The sequence below is a fragment of the Monodelphis domestica genome, chromosome 3, assembly GCF_027887165.1.
Source record: "Monodelphis domestica isolate mMonDom1 chromosome 3, mMonDom1.pri, whole genome shotgun sequence".
In the NCBI taxonomy this organism is placed as follows: Eukaryota; Metazoa; Chordata; class Mammalia; order Didelphimorphia; family Didelphidae; genus Monodelphis; species Monodelphis domestica.
The window spans coordinates 368,585,847-368,598,164 of NC_077229.1; the positions used below are offsets into that span (position 1 = coordinate 368,585,847).

At 33.6% G+C, this 12,318-nt stretch overlaps 1 protein-coding gene and 1 long non-coding RNA gene across 6 annotated transcripts in view; one reads left to right on the forward strand and one right to left on the reverse strand.

The window, feature by feature from the left end:
* The window catches only part of LOC103100803 (uncharacterized), an 89,375-nt gene extending 86,651 nt beyond the window's left edge, over positions 1-2,724 (reverse strand). The window contains exon 1 of one of the 2 annotated variants that reach the window (XR_008917783.1): positions 2,470-2,724. This is a non-coding gene — a long non-coding RNA (uncharacterized LOC103100803). The remainder of the gene's footprint in view (positions 1-2,469) is intronic. The other variant, XR_464169.3, reaches the window with a different exon arrangement.
* Positions 1-12,318, forward strand: part of CDH18 (cadherin 18) — a 1,512,838-nt gene that overhangs the window by 317,027 nt on the left and 1,183,493 nt on the right. The gene's annotated exons all lie outside the window — the stretch shown is intronic.

Below are 12,318 nucleotides of genomic sequence, written 5' to 3' on the forward strand. Positions count from 1 at the left end.
GGCAACTGGGGAGCAAATATCATTCCAACTTCCTTTCTTCAACTAGTTAACAAAAGGGAATAGGTGGAGTTAAAGCCAGTACTGGAAAGCTCTTGATAGGATGTACACTCTCTGGGTCACAGGATTCAGCTGTATCATCAGGTTGAAGTCGAGTTTCAGATAATAAAATTGTATTCCAATACATGAAGGATTGTAAGAAAAGGTGTATTATTGCATAGGATATATGGGAATCTGAATGTTTTTTTCAAAACTTTGACCCTAAATCTCCTCATAAGATCCCAAATTTATCTTGTTTCAATGTTTTCTAAAATATGATGAAATCAATTTCTTTGTGTCAGGTTTTCCCAGTTAATGGCAGAGTTGTTTTATTTACTCTTGGAGGAAATTAGCCTTTCAATTTATTGAGCTATTAAGCAAAAATTTCCCAATGACTAAACTACATTCTGGTTATAAATTAGATTCCCTTCAAAGATCCATTAATAGCATCAGGTTATTGCAGGACAATTTAGATTAACTTCCCAAGTGTCTGAATTATACTCCAAATGTGAGTTTTATTACTTTCTTGCCTAATAATTTCACCAATTTCATAACAAGACAAATGAATTCTGGGTAGTGGATATGGAACACCATATCATCAAAGAGGTGTTTATTAGGAGTATATGGATTTGAGCAAGTAGAGAACAACTTAAAAAGGTCATTCTTAATCAAAAACATTAATGGAAATAGAATGTTTGTCTACAGCTAATATTCTTCATTGTCTTACTCACTTTTGTATATTCAATCAATCAGCAGGTATTTATTATATGTTTACTATGATTCAGGCACTGAGGTAGGTGCTGTACACAAAATTAACAAATTTTAAAAGTATTTCCTCTAAAAGGATTCTACATTCTACTAGGGGTACAATATGTTTATAAATATATACTGGAAATAACAAAAATAAAAGCATAGAGGTGGGATGAACAGGGGAGGAGTGGAAAATTATACCAAAAAATAATGGATCATAAAGGGGATTATATAGGGGTTCTTGAAGGAAGTAAAACTTGAGCTGGATCCTTAAAGAATCTAATGTCTCCAAGAGGTAGTGATGGAGGAATACTACTTGAAATATTGGTTTTGTAATCATCACAAGTTTGATGGTTGCAAAATGGTCATGTATTACAAATCAAGTGCATAGGCTCATACAATTTTATAGTTAGAAAATATCTCAAAAATCATCTTGTCCAAACTTATCATTTTACAAATGAGAATCCTGTGACCCAGAGAGTGTACATGTCCTAAAAGAGACTACAAGGATCATAATATAAAAGATAGAGCAGAAAGGGAATTTAAAGGCCATCAAGTCCAATCCCTTCTTTTTAATACATTAAGAAACTAAGGCAAAAAAAGTTAATTGACCTGACCAGGTCAAACAGCTATTAAATATATGAAACAAACTTCAAAATGAGTTCTCAAATCAGTTTAATATCTCATTTCTAATGCTATCTAATTACCTCAATAAAGAATTAACTAATACAATGAATATTCAAATCCAAGAATCCATAAATGTCATTCTTTTCAAGATGTGATAGCCTATCAATCACATATAAGACATCACAGAGAAACCTGGGCTTTTCACACTTGTAATGGCATTTTCATCTCCTAATTACACAATTAAGCCTTTCTTTCTCGGGCAAAATTTTTATATCTTGTTTGAAAAAGAATCCAGCTCTTTTCCAGTCAATGATCATTTAACTTAATATACTTAATACTTTGAATACTTAAATATTTTGAAGTATTAGAATTTCAAGAAAATATTGATCAGAAGAGAGTTCATTGCTTTATCAGCGTTGTTCAGTCTGTGCTTAGAAAATCAAGATCTAAAATCTGAGGATTTTACTACTACTTAGTAAAACATTGCTTCTAAATCCTACTTTGAAGATATGGTCTTACTAAAGTCTTCCAGGGACCGATGTTACCATTCCTGCCTTAGCTTAATAGACTATATAATGTGATAGCCAAGACCAGGTGTAATGGAGGAATTAGTTGGTGGTAAAAGGGATAGAGGAGGAATCAATATCTCCCCCTGAAAGCAGGATCCAGGAGAGGCAGCTGATGTTTAAAGTTGACCCAGAGAGAGAAGAGGGGGTTTCAGTAGTTTCCCCCTTCAGCCTTCCCTTCAGCTATGGCTGCTCTCACAAACTGGCTTTTGACTTCTTCCAGTACTAGTGTCTAAAGTTTCCTCTTCAGGGAGATTACTCCCCTATCAAGTGGGCCCACTCACACTTGAGTCACTTTGGGGAAAAGATAAAAACTTTATTATAAACTAAGTCAGCTGAGGATGACACTAAGAAATGGCTAACAGGAAAAGGTTTGTGAGGAAAGCGGGGGAAGGTGTCCTTACTCTAGCTACCCTTTATCCTCCCTCCTCGAGTTGGGGAACTCAGGCCTTGGCAGCCTTGGCCCCTTGAGAGAGTCAGGCTTACTTACCTTGCCCTGGTCTTGACCCAACTGGCACAGTTCAGATCCAAGGCACCAGGAGCTGTGAGGTAAGTTTAACAGAGGCTCAATGTCTTCTTCAGCTATCACTTCAGTTGGGAATTGGTGGAGGGGGAGGATGTCCTGTCTCCAGGAGAGGAAAAAGGTGAATATCTCCTCAGGAGAAAGTTTTGACCAGACCTCCCTTCCTCCTAGGCTTCTAAAGATTGAGAGAGATAACTGCCTCTCAGTCAGAACCTTCTGGCTTCTCCAAATTCCAGACCTCCTGGGGCCCCTCCCCCACTGAGGTGAGAAGATTCAGCAGCACTTCAGCCTGTCACTTTACTTTGAGTTCAAACCTCTGTCACACAGGTTCAAATCTTGCTTTCAATAATTATAAAAATACCATATGATATTTTTATGATTGCTGGTATACAAAGGTCTATGGCCAGAAATAGGATTTTATTTTTACTTTCAATAGTATAGTGTCATAAAGTCAATTCAATATAATTTAATTAAATTCCATAAACCTTTAAGCTCTTATTAATAATTAGAGTTAGCACCTCTCCTATAATATCTCCTACCACTAAATCTCAGAACCATTCTTTGGATGGTTATGTCTAGATTTCTTTCTTTTCTTCCTAGGCTCCATAAGATCCATAAAACCAACTTAGGAATGATTATACATGTATTTTCTCCACATTATGACCTTTGCCATCATGGTTTCAATATATTGGGAGTTGGTATAAGAAATTAAGTGGGCAATTGGGGGAGTTTTGCAGAAGCCACAGATGACAGATGAAAGGTACAAAATGACACAGAAAAAGTTTAGAAACTCAGAAATGGATAAAACATATGTATGGCATTGTCTAATATCAACATATTTTATCTTTTAATACCTCATAAAAGAAAAAAAATCCATACTTATCTAGTGTGAAAGGCAGGTAAAAAAAAAAACAACTTTAGATGCATTTTCCTGATTGTGTGTGTAACATGACCCTAACCTCCATGATAGAGAGGAAACCTTTACTTTAAAGGGAAAAGTAAAGCCAAATTTTCTTAAAGAAATAAGGAATCAAGGGGCAGCTGGTTATCTCTACATATGTATTAATGAATATAATATTAATAATAAAATATGTATATTCATAAGGTTATTGTAAGGATCAAATGAAAGAATATATTTAAAGCAGTCTAATTATCAACTCTTTCCAATGAGGAACAGAAATAAATATTTATTTAGTACTTAATCTGTGCCGTACCCTGTGCTAATTGCTTCACAAGCACATTGGATAAAGCCCTGGAGGTAGACTCAGAAGACCTAAATTGAAATCCAGTCTCAGAAACTCACTTGTTATGTGACCTTAAGTAAGAGACTCTTGCAAGACTCTGCTGCCTCTGTTTTACCATTTGTAAAGTAAGTATAATAATAGTATTTATCTCTAGGCTTGTTGTGATGATGAAATGGTATATTTGTAAATCAGTTAGCACAGTGCCTGTCACATAGAGGGTACTTTATAAATGCTAGTTAATAGTCATTGCTGTTGTGGTTGCTATGTACATACAATATATTATTATTTAAATGGTATAAATTACATATATATATAGAGAGAGAGAGACATATATGTATATATATATATATCCCCACAATGCAAAACTTTAAAATAATATAAGTATTATCATTCCAATTTTCAATATAAGGAATAGAATTAGCTAGGTGGCTTCATGTGCAGAGAGCTAGGCTTGGAGACAAGAGGTCCTGAGTTCAAATCTGTCCTCAGACACATTCTAGCTGTTAGACCCTGGGCAAGTTATTTAACCCTCAATGCCAATCCCTTACCACTATTCTTTCCTAGAGCTAATATGTGGCATTGATTCTGAATTGGAATGTAAAGGCTTTAGAAAAATTAAAAATAATAAAGATAATGAAGCTGAATCTTGGAGTACTTAAAATATATAAATAAAGTTATAGAGCTAGAGATAGAGTTACTTGTTGATCTTGCCAGTGGTGCTTTTAGACTCTAGGGAACCTTCTCTTTCCAGTTCTTTTTATAATTTTGATTTTATTTTAAGTGTAATTTATGTGATTCTAACATATAGTTAAAGAATCACTTGGTTTAGATGATTGAGAAGAGTAAAACTCAAAATCATGTCTTGCCCTAAGCAATCATCTTGTATTTTCACATGTATAAATAAATCGGATAGAGACAGAGAAGTGGGATGTTTGGACCATTTATTATATATGTTTGAATATAAGCTCACATGTTGTGATTAAGAGTAAAGGCATGCTAAATGAAGACTCTTCAAACCAGCTATGAGAGATTGCTCCCTCTTGGAGTAGAGAGGCATCATATGCATTTTTTCACCTAAAGTCTTGCCACTTGGCACTTGAGGCCTGGGGCAGAATGCCATCCCAACTGTCAATGGGAACAGTGCCCACCCAGCAGATGAGCAGGACTTTATGAAGCCATGAAGCCTTGTTCACATATCAAATATGTTTACTGAGGGCAGGATTCCCAGTTATAAATCTTCAAATATGTTCAGAAAAGCTGTGCCAACATAAAGGGGCTCCACCAACTTTAATCCACCTATAATGTGGATTGACCTTGAAATTTATTTAGGTGAGAATACTTTAGACACAAAAGAAAATCTGTTACCTTTCAACCTAGGAAAGCAATAGAGTTTTTGGATTTGTATTTTTCTGTAAGCTTACTTAATCTGAATGCTATATTCATCTGATGGCTTTATGCTTGGCACAATTATTTAAATTAATTTAATCTAAGATTCACAAATTCTCTGAATCCTTGTTACAATACAATTTATTTATCACAAAACTGAATAGAGTCTTTGGCTGTTCTTGTGATTGTCCCCATTTAAAAATGGCCAGTCATTTTTTTTTAAAGGACCTATGTGTTAAAATGATTCTCAACAAAACATAAGCCTCCAGAATAGAAGCAAAATAAAGATTTTCCATATTTTGTTTTCATAAGTTCTACAATTATTTCAGTTAGCTATTTGGCTTAATGACTCTGATTGATGATGAAGTATTTTAAAAGCATAAATGTTCTACTGGATGAAGTGATAAATTTAAATGTATAAGAAAGTTTTAGAAGAAGCCATTCACAAAAGCATTTACATATTAGAAATTTCATTTTGAATATTGACAAGAATATTGAAAAGTATGCTGACCCCACTTTACAAAAGGTGTCCTAGTCTCAGAGCCTGGCATTTTGTTCACATTATTTATAGATATTACAAAACAGCAAAGAGAAGGGCATCTAAATGCAAATAATGTTCAGTGTTAAGAAATGCAGCAAAAAGTAGGATCTCTATTCTCAGAAGAACCTTTTTGGCTATTCTCAACATGAAGAAAACATTAATTTTAAAGAAAGAAGACAAAAACAAAAAAAACTCACAAAATGAAACTCAAATTCTCTTTTCATCTGAAACTGTACTGTATATCTCAAAAAGTTTTCTAGCAATTATCTTGCTTAAAATTTTCTACCATTACACTTCTCTGAAAAAAAGAAACCTGTTTTTAAAAGATAACACATTTTACTCATATTACACAGCACATTACTAGGAAAGCATCTTTGCAAATAAATCAACAGCCTAAAAAAACAGAAGAGAAATATATATTAAATTTTGTTTTTACTTTTTATGGGAAAAAGAAAAATCCAGAATCCTTATTGATATCATTATAAATAAATATCTCTCTGCATTCTTATATGAAAACTAGCTAATTAGAAGATGATGCAATTGGACAGAACCCAAAAATGCATTCTTGAAAAGCATTAATGGATATGGCTATGGATATGGCAGATAGTATGACCTGGCATCAAATCTCTGTAACCTTTATTAGCCCAGAGTTGAAAAGGAGGAGACCAAGCTGTAATCATTTTTAATTAATTCATTAATCAATAATTAAATAAATAATTAATGGTTTGCTAACGCTGCTACTCGGCAATAAAATATAGAACACTATTATTTCCAAAGAACTGAGAGATGAATATTCTAGAAGATGATGATAACACTCATGATTGGTGTGAGCAGATTGTTACACATTGTTAATGAGGAATTCAGGGGAAAAAAAAGAAAATTAGTCATTTAGAATTATATGACAAGAAAAGAAGAGTTTCTAATTATAAGCAAGTGGTGAGAATGATAAGTAGACAATCACAACAGTCAAATGGCATAAGAGAAAGCAAAAAGCTCACATATTGGGTGGATTCTGCATTTTTGAGTAATATGGTCCAGTTGGGCAGGCCTTAGAAAGATATGATAGTCATTGGTAACTTCCAAATTTGAGATAATGACTGAAATAAATTTATGTTTTAATTTCTTACTAAAGATAAGATTACTGTTTGATGAATGACTTTATGGTGAAATAATTATTTACACACTAGTAATTTGAATTGTTTAATTTCATCTTCTGTAAAGACTTTGGCTGTATGAACTTTTAAGATCTCTTCCTGATCAAGATCCTAAGATCTGCTAATAGAATAACTTTCCAAAGAGATTTCAGTCCCTGAGGATAAAAGGGTCATAGTTCAATATGTGTAATTTGTTATTTTGAGCACATTTCTTATTAATGTTTTATTAGAAAAAATGTTTCTTTTAAGTGATTCTAAAAGTTATTGTATTCTTATTAGTAAAATATTTTCTTGCCTCTGTAGGACAGATTTTTCTGTAGAAAATCATATGATCTTTAATAATAGAAGTCAATAGGAACACATAATTTAGTTTACACAAATCTATTGAGAGCCAACTTGTTCAGGAGTATCCCAAAAAATGTTCACCCTTTCACATGTCTTATAGTCATATATTTTTTTCTTTTGAAAGTTAACCAAGTAATTGGAGTTATATATATATATATATATATATATATATATATATATATATATATTTGCCACTTCTCTACCCCAAGAATTTAACTTTGAAAAGAAGTAAGAACAATGGAGTCCATCAAGTGATTTTGTTTCTAATATGGGAATGCTAACAATAGGCTGAGTAGGAACAGCACAACTTCCCCAAATTTTCAAGGATTATTCAACTCCTTCTAACTGTTTCTCCATTTTTTTTTTGCATCAAGATGGTTGACCAACTCAATCATTTTCTTAGAAAGTTTTATTGGTCCGTCATTGTCACAAAGATAAACTCTAAGCTTCTCATTTTGCCATTTAAAGTCCTTCAAAATCCAATTCCAGTCTACCTTTCGAGAATGAGTATTTATTACTTTGTCTTCCATTGTATTCTGCTCATATTGGTCTGCATGTGATTCTCTTCATAAAACATTTCATCTGTTGCCTCATCTCATTTCACAGGCTGGCCCATATATCTGGACTAATGTCTTTCATTTATTCTGCCTTTTACAATGTCTATTTTCCTTTAAAAGTTCAATTCCAACCTCCTCCACAAAGCACATCCTGATCCTCCTTTTCCCCTTCATCCATCAAAATTACCTTATGTTTATTTCATATATATTTTGTATTTGCTTATTTATATACATGGAGAAATGATAGACAACTAGGTGGCACAATCAATAGTGTGTGGTCAACCTAGAGTCAGGAAGGTCTGACTTCATACAAGGATTAAGAAATTTACTCGCTATATATGAATTCATTAGCTTATATGTATGAAAATATTCATATCATTTACTAGAACTGGTCTCAAAAGAAAGATGACATTGATTTTAAAACACCAAATTCTTGTTTAAAATATGCCATATACTAGAAGCAGTCTATGTGTCCAAGGAATAGGAAATAGCTGAGTAAATTATGGTGTAATAGTGTAACAAAATAACATGCCCTAAAAATGACAAATTTGAAAATATATGGAAATATGGAGTAAAATACAAAGCTATACAGAACAAGGCAAGTTAGTTAACCTCTGTTTTCCTCAATTTCCTCAGCTATAAAATAGGAATAATAAGTGCCTTGCAGAGTTGTTATAAGGATCAAATGAGCTAATACTTATGAAGCATTTACTGAGTCTAAGAGCCAGGAGGCTCTAAATAAATGCATATTCCTTTCCTTTTCCCCTTCCCCCTTCTAAGAAAATGGAATCCCTTAAGAGCAAGGATTCTTACATTTTTGTCTTCATATCCTCTATGATTAACACAGTGCTTATACACAGTAGAAACTTAAATGGATAATAAAGAAAAGAATAAACGTAATCTAAGTCCATCACTAAAAATGAGCTAGGCTTTAAGGTAATAGACATTTTTCTACACTGTTTGTAATAGTATACAATGTACAGTAAAATTTACAAAACTGATCATACTCTTTAACCCAGCAGCTATAACAAAATGTAAAGATTTCACAATAAAGAAAATATTCATAATGTTTTTCAGTTATTATACCAAATATTGAAAATGATCAATGGGCCCAAAGAATAGAAAATAACTGAGTAAAGTATAGTATATTAGTGAAATGAAATGCCATTATACCCTCAATGAATAGAAATAAATGGAAAATACATAGAAATATGGAAAATATATGAAGTTATAGAGAACAAGGTTAACAGAATAAGAATAATGGATGTCCTGGAAAGTACTATACTAAAAAGTATAATGAAGTGATAAGACATCTACTAAATGCTGACAGCCTATTTTATTTTTTAGTGAAATAGAAAAAAAATGAGTATGTTTGCTGAGGAGCAAATTTAGACAATGTTTAAGGAAAAAACAGCTTAATATTTTAAAAATAAGGCAACTGAGTCTCAGAGAAATTATGTTATAACCAAGATAAGATAGGTAGTAACAGACAAAACCAGAATTCAAGTCCAGAATCTACAACTCTTTATCCTTCACTCTTTCAATCCTACCAATATCCCTTCCCTACCATATAATAAATTACTAATCCCTTGAAGCTTTTTATTCTGCAAAATGTTGTAAGCTTCCCATCCATAACTTTAACCACAAAAGTGTTAACTAGAAAAGTACTGAGGGTAGGACTCTGGGACCTGGCAATACATATCACTTTGCAGTTTAAAAAGAAGCAATTAATCAATAGTTTTTGATAAGTCAATCAAATCAACTAGTTTCGTATACAACTAACAATACTATAATCTCAATTAGATATTGCTTAATAACTTTTTTTGAACCTTTACCTTCTTTCTGTTAAAAAGGGATTCTTTATTCTTTTTTTTTTTTAATTTAGTGGAGGATCTGGAGGTTCTCTTACCATAGAGATTTTAGGGATTAACCAGTCCACAGTGACAGGGAATAGAAACCACAGAGACAGGAAGGAGGAACAATAGAGATAGGAAGTAAGGTAGAAAGAAGAGATAAAAGGGGTGAGTGTCTTTTGGTTGGACTGGCAGATACTGATAGGGCTGGCAGTTGTGGGGAAGTTGGCTCTGGGCATGAGTTGGTCATTGGGGTGGTCACTGGGGGTTGGTAGCTGGTGGTGTGGGTTGGTGCTTACTTGGTGGTTAGGGGATATATATATATACATATATATATGTATGTATGTATGTATGTATGTATACATATGTTCTGCCTGGTGAGCTGAGATGAAGGGTGATCAGCTGGACTTTTTCTAATGGCAGTTATAGGTAGATATAGGCATTTTAGGTAGTAAACTAAGTTGTTAATTGTTAAAAGCTGCTAGAAGTTTTCTTTTCTCTGGCTTAAAGGGCTAATGTTAATTTAAAGCTGCACTATATTCTCATTAAAACTGAAATTATTAAAAGCTGCTCTCTTATTTTGTCAGAACTCCTAATTGAACCATTATACATCTTAAAATTGATACTATATATTGGTTCCAAGTCAGAGCTATAAGAACTAGGCAATTGGGGTTAAGTGACATAAAAACATAAGTAGTAAGTGTCTGAGGCAAGATTTGAACTCAGGTCGTCCTATCTTCAGGGTTGGCTTTCTGTCCACTGAGCTACTATGAAGATGGAATATAGAGGTCCATAGACTTTAAGCTTGGAGGGATTTGGTGACCCCCAGTTTGTTTAGTTTGAAGGCAGAAACCTCAGGTTTTAACCTTGTGATATGAGAGCCTCCCTAAGGGAAAGCCCTACTTCACTGGTCTGGGGCTAACAATAGACCTTTAGTTAGTTCTGAGTGGGAATTGCTAATCCCATCAGATGCCTCTTTTTGCCTTAGAAGATTCTTCTCCCATTGTATCACATCACCCTTTCCAGGATCAAACTTAGGACCTTTGACTTAGGAGACTGACTTGCTACCTACTGCGCTATAACTCAAGATCTATTGTTAGCCTGAGACCAGTGGACTAGGGCTTTTCCTCAAGGAGGAACTTTCATGTGACAAGGTCAAAACCTGGGATTTCTACCTCCAAACTAAATAAACTGGGGGTCACCAAATCCCTCCAAGTTTAAATCCGGGGACCTCTAGATTCCACATTGACACTACTTAGGACTTCTTCCCTTAACCTGACATTTTGTAGGACTCCAAGATTTCCAATGCACTTTTTCTTTTGGGAGATAGATAGCACAAGTATTTGTATATAAATTTTAAAGAACAAAGAAGCCAAAGGTAAAGGATTTATCTATGGTCACACAACTAATCTCTGAGCTGAAATTCAGGTCTATTTTATTCAGCATTATTACTCTTTGGATTCCACCAATTTGCTTTTCCAAATCATATTCTTAGTGATATTGGAAAGTAACAGGGGAAAGGTATTAAGTAGGATGGTATTGTCCTAGAAGATTAGAACTCGGTTATTCACTGAGGCAAGTAGAAGAGTTTTCTTCATGGTACCAAGAAGCCTTAGTTTTAGCTCTTCCCCCTCACAAATAGTGAAGAGATAGTATCAGAAATCTAATCAGAAATCAGAATCACTAAAGAACTAAAAATCTAACTTCCTGATTTCATCTGGATCTGGCTCTGAGAGATAGGTAGCTTATAGGCACAGAAAAAAGTTCCATCAAGGCAGAAAGGAAAGAATGATCAAAATTTTAACATGAAGAAAGAATAAAAACATTTGAATTTTGTTTTCTGTTATATAAAATTATTGTTCCATGAGTAGATTAATACATGGGAAGGTGATAATTGATATCACTAAAAAGATATGTGAGATATTTAAGGATTTTAAAGTACTCAAGTCCTTTATCAAGGACCTTATGTTAATGAGGAATATACATAAGCTGAATAGAATGGGTTAATATCCAAAATTTAAAAAAATAAAATTAAAGGATGGGAAAGAGGAACATGTGGGGAGAAGAGAAAAAGAGAGAAGGCTTTAGACAATCTCTTATGAAGAGACACATAAGAGTCAAAATAGCAGAGGAGAAGAGGGGCGTGGTAGCCAAAGAATGAACTTAATCTCATCAGATTTAGGTAAAAATGGGAATAATACCCACACTGAGGCAGCTATAGAAAGCTACCTTACTCTACAGGGAAGTAGAGGAAAAAGGAAGTGAATTGGAGGAGGCAGTGGTCAGAAGCAAAACATCTATGAAACTACTATTACTTATATTGGAATATTTTCTGCTTGGAGAGGTATGGAGGGAGGGAATGAGAATGAATCGTAAAATGTTAGAAAACTATTATCTGGAATACTCTTGCACCATAAAAAATGATGAGGAGACTGATTTAAAAAAAAAACTTGGAAAGAACTATATGAGATAATGAATATTGAAAGGAGTAGAACCAGGAGAACATTCATAAACAGCCATAGAAGGGTAGAGTTAATTAATACATTTCCATTTCCTGTTAAGGAGATTTACGCTGAGAAAAAGCTAATTTAAAGTCAGGCTTGTTATGCTGAGCACAATTCAGGAAAGAACAAACATGTAACTTCTACTGACCAAAGAATATTTGTGAATAATCACTTTTAGTTCTATTTGAATCCTCAACAAATATGTAACCAAGTTTGTCCAAGATAGAGAAAT